Genomic DNA, 7,285 nt, shown 5'->3' with positions numbered 1-7,285 from the left:
ACTCCACTCACTTTTGCAATGTGGATAAACACAAGCGACTGTGGTTGTGCTGTCCGAGGTACTGAACCCACTAGAACCTTCTCACACCGCCCACTCCTGCCTCCATTTACCTTCTTCTGGGTCATACTTCTTCAACCCTCTCTCTAGGAACGCCCTTCTTCCCTGACCCTCAAGTGCAGTGTTAGTTATCTTCCTTTTCACAGTTGTACTCAGAGCATCAATACCACGTTTTCTAATTATAAAGTCAATGGATCTTCAGTGGACCAGTGTTTTACAGAAAATCTGAAAATAGGCTAGATGCTCCAGAAAGTGTAAGTAGGGAGTGGACGAGTCATCACATGGACAAATGACTCATGCTATGTGTTTCCTGCAAGTGCCTAAGAAGGAGACTTGGAGACAGTTGCCTAATTTGTCCCTGAAGAATGTTCTCCTGGTGAAGGGCTTGGTAGGAGGAGGTAGGAGTGATGCAGGCAGATGGTGTCAGCTTCTGATGGAGCTCTGCAGGGACATGTCTACATGTGTCACCACAGACCCAGGGAAGTGCTGACCTGCCCACCTGGCACTGCAGTCTCCTGTCCTTCAAGAGAGCGGGGCTCTACTCAGTCAACCCCTGTGTACTCTTGTTTCTACCTCCTCTGACCCTAGTTTATGGGCTGGCCTTGAAGGGCCTAAAGGCAGTGACCTGCCCCTTCCGTGACATATGAAGGACGCTGTCACTTATGGAATCAGCATGAGCTCCCCTTCTGATCCCTTCGGGGCCTCTCTTGCATGCACCCTTTTCAGTCCTGCCTCGTCACTTGGTTCCCAGAGGTAGCTGGACTCCAGGACTAGCTTGAGCTCCTATACAGGGAATACCCACCACCAGGTGGGTTTTCCCAGACATCAGAACCTGGCATTTAACAAAGCATCAGGAGTCAGCTCAGCACACAGGGCGACTCTCTCACCTCCACAGGGATACCCACACAGCTTCAACACATACGGACCAGGACACAGCCCAGGATCCCAGCCCACTGGACAAGGGATCCAGTCCTCTGGGCACTTCTGAGAGTCCCGTTCACAGTGACAAACACCCCTGAGTACCCAATCCCCACCCAGCAAGCCCATCTCACTGGTGCCCTCTCCCCTATGCTTTCAGGACCATGCTGGGGCAGGAGCAGGTGGGGATGGGGCACAGTGTCGAGACATTGGCTCCTGGTCACAGAGGTTTCTTGAGCCCAGACGCTGACTCATCTTAGAAGGAAAACCANTACATACCATCCACGCCATCCCTTCAGCGCTGCTTTCCTTGGCCCTCCCAGGCCCTGTGTGCTGGGCTGGCCAGTGTGGGGCAGGTGGGGATACCTGCCGCCTCTCCTGGTCACCCCACGGCACTCATCCCAGTGCTCTGCCCAGAGGTGAGGAACTAGTGCCGAGACTTCCCACAGCCCACTTGCTACAGAGGTGAGATTCCTGTTTTCAGGTGGCAGGATGGTCAGGCCAGCATCCTCCATAGATCCTGTTCAGCTAAGACTCACGACAACCATTGCTTCCAACTCTCGGAAAGCCGGCCAGGCACTGGGCAAAGCCCTGTACACACAGCACCCCATGGAACCCTCACAATGACCCAACGACAGAGGCACCACTACCCCCACTTCCCTGAGTCAGAAATGAAACCCAGAGAGGTCCCATAAATTTCCCAAAATCACACAGCTGACCCCCCTGGAGCTGGATTCCCACCAATGTCTCTGGGGACGACCCCAAAGACCTGCTCTTAACTTGGACCCTAAACCCCTGTGGGCCATAGTCATGCTGCTGGGACCTCCATCTACAGGGCACACTTGCTCCAAAATGAGTAAGCAGCCCGCCTCTGCTTTCTTGCACCAGCGCACACCCACCACTGTCCACCCGCGACTCCCTTGGAAGAGGGGCTGACCTGTCGCTTCGGGCAGAGGTTGCTCCAAAAGCAGTCCCGGCCTGCGGATTATCCCAGAGACTCCCCAGCACTCAGGCAGGAGGCAGCTGTGTGAGCAGCAGCCCTGCCACCAAGTCCCACATCCTGCCCATCCTCCGTGTCTCTAGTCATGGCAGCCAGTCTTGTGACTCTCACCGGCTTTCCCACAGGGACACTGAGTCTTAATTGCATTCCTGAGATGACATGATATGACACGACACTTGCTTCCTACAATTAACCAGTTTCAGGGACCCACCTTCCCTTGGAGCCTGATCTGAAGCCTCTCAGAGCCACACAAGGTCCCCTTATCCATCCCCCTACATCAGAGCTCTTCCTCCCAGGTCCAAGGCTTCAGTGAGGTCGGACACACAACTTAAATATGTCTTCCATGGATGGCCTCCTTTAATAAGTAAGCCCCCAAACTCCACAGTAATTTTTTTCTCAAGTACCTATAGTGAGCCAGGCCCCTCTAGGCAATATGAGTAAGACATGGGGCCAAATCACAGGGTGGGGATGCATGGAGGGGACAGAGTCACACTGTGAACACTACTATTATAATTTAGTGGCATGAACAGGGACCCTGGGCACTCAGGAAGGCATACCTTCTGCCTGGAGAGTTGAGGGAGATTTCCTTAGAAGGTGGCCTTTGAGGTGGGAGTTGAAGAAAAGTTTTTTGTTACAAGAAGCAGCACGGAGAACCAGCACTCCAGGCAAGAAACAGCACAGGCAAAGGCTTGGTGGCATGAAAGAGGATGGCCTGCTGGGAAAGGAGTCCATGACGTTCATGATGAACAGATAGGAGAAGCAGGGCTGGAGAGGAGGATGGAGACAAAATGGGGAGAGCCCTGTGTGCCAAGCAACTGGAGCCACAACTTTGTCCTGGGCACAGGAAGATGGTAAGGGTTGGGTGATGAGTAGCAGGTGAGAGAGAGGTGGTAAGAACAGCTTTGTTATAAGGCAATAATCGACTGCAATGTGGAAGCGACCTGACTCTAAGGGAGGCCAGGTGTGTAGGCTTGGCCTACATACAGGTGCCACCTGGGCCTCTGAGTGACAGGTGAACTGCTTTGCCCCATCTCAAGCCTTCTGTCAGGGAGCCCTTTCTACCTGGCCCCATGCATCTCCCCCGGGAGGGGCTACACAGGCTGGTGAGTATATCTCCCAGAAGGGGGCACCAAAGAACAGGTAATTGAAGCAGCGATTGTCTCCGCATCCCTGAAGGTTTGAGAGAAATAGGTAAACACTTAAGCCAAACATTTTCCAATTCACGGGGTGAGCCTTCATCGACCCAACATAATGATTTCCTTAGCAAATACGAGTTCATCAATACACTAAAATAAAAACATGGCTCAAACTCCTAAAAGGTAAAACAATTTGGCAATGCCAAGCTAGAGTCACAGAGAATTTTATTGAATACCTCATATTCAGCCATCATTTCCTGGGAATATAGCCCAAGAAAATAATTAAACAGATGTTAAAAAGCAATAAATAGGAAATTGTTCACCAGTGCACAATACCTATAGCCAAATAACAAAAATAAAAACCTAGAAACCACTTAATTAAGGAATTTGGTATGCCAATATAACCTTGCACAATTGCTAGATAATAATTTGTCACTCAAAAAGAACTCTATTTTTGACGCATAGCTTTTTGGGAGGAGGGGGTCATCTTTCAACCCCTTTCATCCTGTCTTTATTCAGTCTGGAACCAAAACGACACTCCACACAGTGAGGATCACACATCGTGACTAAGTGGGTTTTATCCCAGGGATGTAAGGATGGTTCAACACATGTATATCAATCAAGATGATATAACGCATTAGCAAAATGAAACAAACAAAAAAACCCACATGATTCTCTCAACAGATGCAGAAAAGGCATTTGACAAAATTCAACACCTATTTATGTTAAAACTCTCAACAAAATAGGTACAGAATAATCTTATCTCAACACAATAAAGGCCATATATGAAAAGCACATAGGTAACTCTATAATTAATGGGGGGAAATTGAAAGCTTCCCTCTAAGATCTTAGGGCTAGAGAAATTAGACGAGAAAAAGAAAAAAAAATGGCATCCAAATAGGAAAGGAATGAATAAAATTACCTCTATTTGCAGATGGCATGATCATATACATAGAAAACCATAAAGACTTAACAACAAAAATCCTGTTATAAATAATAAATGATTCCATAAAGTTGCAGGATACAAAATAAACATACAAAATCAATTGACTTTCTATACACAAACAACAAATTACCCAAAGGGCAAATGGAGAAAACAATCTCATAATAGCAAGAAGAATGAAATACTTAGGAAATAACCAAAGACGTGAAAGACTTGTACATGAAAATTTTCAAAACATTGATGAAGGAAATTTTAAAAGACACAGATAAAGGAAAAGACATTTTCTTTCATGGGTTGGAAGAATTGATATTATTGAAATATCCATACTACCAACAGTTATCTACAGATTTCAAAGCAATCCCTATCAAAATCCCAACGGCACTCTACAGAAATAGAAAAGCAATCCTAAAATTCATATGGAGAGTTGGCCTTTGGTTGGGGACTTAAAATGCAGAATCAGATTTCTGGTCAAGATGACAGAGTAGGTAAACACTGTGCTCACCTCCTCTCCCAACCACATCATAATTACAACTAAACTACAAAGCAACCATCACTGAGAAGCAAATGAATTCTAGCTGAAGTGAAGCCCTACAACTATGGACATACAGAAGAAGCCACCTCAACACTGGTAGAAGGGGCAGAGACTCAGAGTGGGCTGGTCCCACACCCACGTGTGACCATTAAAAATTAGGAGGGATATCTCAGCTATGGAGTTCCCCCTGGAGGAGCAAGGGGTCCCAGTGCCATGCCAGGCACCCCAGCCCAGGGTTTCAGTGCTGCGAGAGAAGTCCCCATAACTTCTGGTTGTGAGAACTAGCAGATATCATGGCTGCAAGAGCCAAAAGTCAGCTGTAGTCCCAGGTGCTCCTTTTAAAGGTCCCACGCACAGACTTACTCACTGATGGGGTCACTCCAGCACTGGAGCAGCAGCTTGAAAGGCACCAGGGACAGACGGAAAGGAGCTGAATTGTCTGGTGTCAGGGTGAGGGCTGGGAGGGCAGATTTCTCCAGGACGGAGGAGCTGGTGGAAGCCATTGTTGCTCTGTTGAGCCCTCCCCCTTCTCTTCGCTGCGTGCAGACACAAGTGGCCATCATATTTTGAGTCTCCATCAACCTGGCCCCGCCCTGAGGAATCTGAGACCCCACCTCACCGTACTTTCCAGCACACTCAAGCCACTTCCAGTGACTTTTCCACACAAACCAACTACCTTGGCTCCTGCTGCAGACTTTCCTAAAATCTCACAAGGGTTCACAAAAAACCAGACAAGCAGCCCAGTCAGGGCTGGTCACTGATAGGCCAAGTCATGATTGGAAACTTGAAATTTTCAGCCCGACCCCCCAATCTCTGGAGAAGGGAGAAGGGCTGAAAACAGAGTGAAATATCGATAATTAGGCCTATATGATGAAGCCTCCATTAAATCCCAAAAGTATGGGATTCACAGGACTTCTGTGTTGGTAAACTCAGGGAACAAACTTAACACCCATTTGTCTTCAGATATTGTAGCTTGGGCCATGGCAAGATGCCGTAAAAACATGTTACTCCATTCTCACCAAGATGGTTTAGAGAAGAAGAGGACTGAGGTGCAGGGAGAAGCCAGGCCTAACCTGCAACTGTAGCCCAGAGCTCCAAATTGTCACCAGATTGAAAATTGAGTTGAATTTAGCCGTTTGTCAAAGTATTTCAAGGAGCATTGTGGGGGCTCAATGTTCATTTTCTATCAGAAGGCCAATACAGAGTAATACCTAACCACAAGAATTTTATAATTCTACTCACCAGAATTGAATCTTTCTTCTGGAACATACTAAACNGCATTATTCACAGTAGTCAAAATGTGGAAACAACTTTGTCCATCAACTGATGGATGGATAAATCAAATGTGGTCTATTCACACAATGGAATATTATTCAGCCTTTCAGAAGGGAGGAAATTCTGACACGTGTGACAACATGGATGGACCTTGAGGATATTATGTCAGGTGAAATAAACCAGTCACAAGAAGATCAAGACTACAAATCCACTTATATGAGGTGCCTAGAGTGGTCAAGTTCATAGAGACAGGAAGGAAAATGGTGGTTGCCAGAGGCTAGGGGAGGGTCTCGAGGGTGGGGATTTGTTCGTTGAGGATGGAGTTTCAGGTGCAAAATGATAACAGTTGTGGAGACTGAATGGGAATGTACTTACAACTGAACTGTACACTTAAAAATGGTAAATGTTATGTATGTGCATTTTGTCACAAAATTTGTCAAAAGTTTTTAAAAGCCTAGAAATAAATAGAACCTACCTCATAGTGTTATTGTGAGGATTCATAATAGCTGCACAATATTTGCGATTTGTGACTTTTCTTAACATGTGTTATTATATATATTTTTTAATTCAGGAAGAGTGTGTTTTGCCAGGACCCATCAGCTCCAAGTCGAGTAGTTCAGTCTAATTGTGGAGGGCGCAGCTCAGCGGCCCATGTGGGGATCAAACTGGCAACCTTGGTGTTATGAGCACTGTGCTCTAACCAACTGAGCTAACCGGCCGCCCCCTGTATTATTACATTTTAATAAAAAGTTTGCACAAAAACCATCTCCGAGCAGTGCCTCACAAGCGCTCCAAGCAGTGCCTAAGAAGACAGGCACACCACGATGACTGCCCATGAACGTGCCTGACGCCCCAGCTGGGCTGTCAGCCCTCGAGGACCCAGCCTGGACCATGCACAGTGCCTGACACGCACAATAACAGAAACGATGATCAATAATAAGAACAAGTAATAGCAAAATCATAGCTAACATTTATTGAGCTTCCACCGTGGGCCAGTTGCTGTTGTGCCTTACTTACAACAATCCATTCATTTCTCACGATAACCCTATGCACTGTGGACTCTCATAATTCCCACTTTCTGGATGAGGAGACTCAGGCCCACAGAGAGACATAGCACTCAGTGCATTGAGTGATTGGGATGACTTAGGACATGTTGCTACATCCACTTCCTGCCCTGCCTGGGGTGCCTCTTTGCCAGTCAAGTCCCCTGGTCCTTCCTGATCCAGCCCAGGCGCCACCTGCTGGCCGTCCCTGACCCTCCCGCCTCACCCCTGGGGACATTGAGTTCATTCTTTTCTCCTGCTCTGCAAACCCCTATGCATCACAGCATTGTTCCTGCTGTGTTGTGATTCATCTGTTTCTTATCTGCCTTTTCTTTGGAGCAGAAACCACATCGCAACCCTTGGGCCTGGCACATACTGAGC

At 47.3% G+C, this 7,285-nt stretch overlaps 1 protein-coding gene across 1 annotated transcript in view; it reads right to left on the bottom strand.

Annotated features, from left to right (window-relative positions):
• LOC109373505 (protein S100-A15A) overlaps positions 1–1,981 on the bottom strand; it is a 12,242-nt gene extending 10,261 nt beyond the window's left edge. Inside the window, exon 1 of the mRNA XM_019627360.1 lies at positions 1,913–1,981. The gene's annotated coding sequence lies outside the window, so the exon portion shown is untranslated. The remainder of the gene's footprint in view (positions 1–1,912) is intronic.
• Positions 1,982–7,285: the final 5,304 nt, after the last annotated feature.

This window comes from Hipposideros armiger, unplaced genomic scaffold, assembly GCF_001890085.2.
Source record: "Hipposideros armiger isolate ML-2016 unplaced genomic scaffold, ASM189008v1 scaffold_729, whole genome shotgun sequence".
Lineage (NCBI taxonomy): Eukaryota > Metazoa > Chordata > Mammalia > Chiroptera > Hipposideridae > Hipposideros > Hipposideros armiger.
The sequence above is the reverse complement of the archived record's forward strand: the minus strand, read 5'-3'. Positions and strand labels throughout refer to the sequence as shown.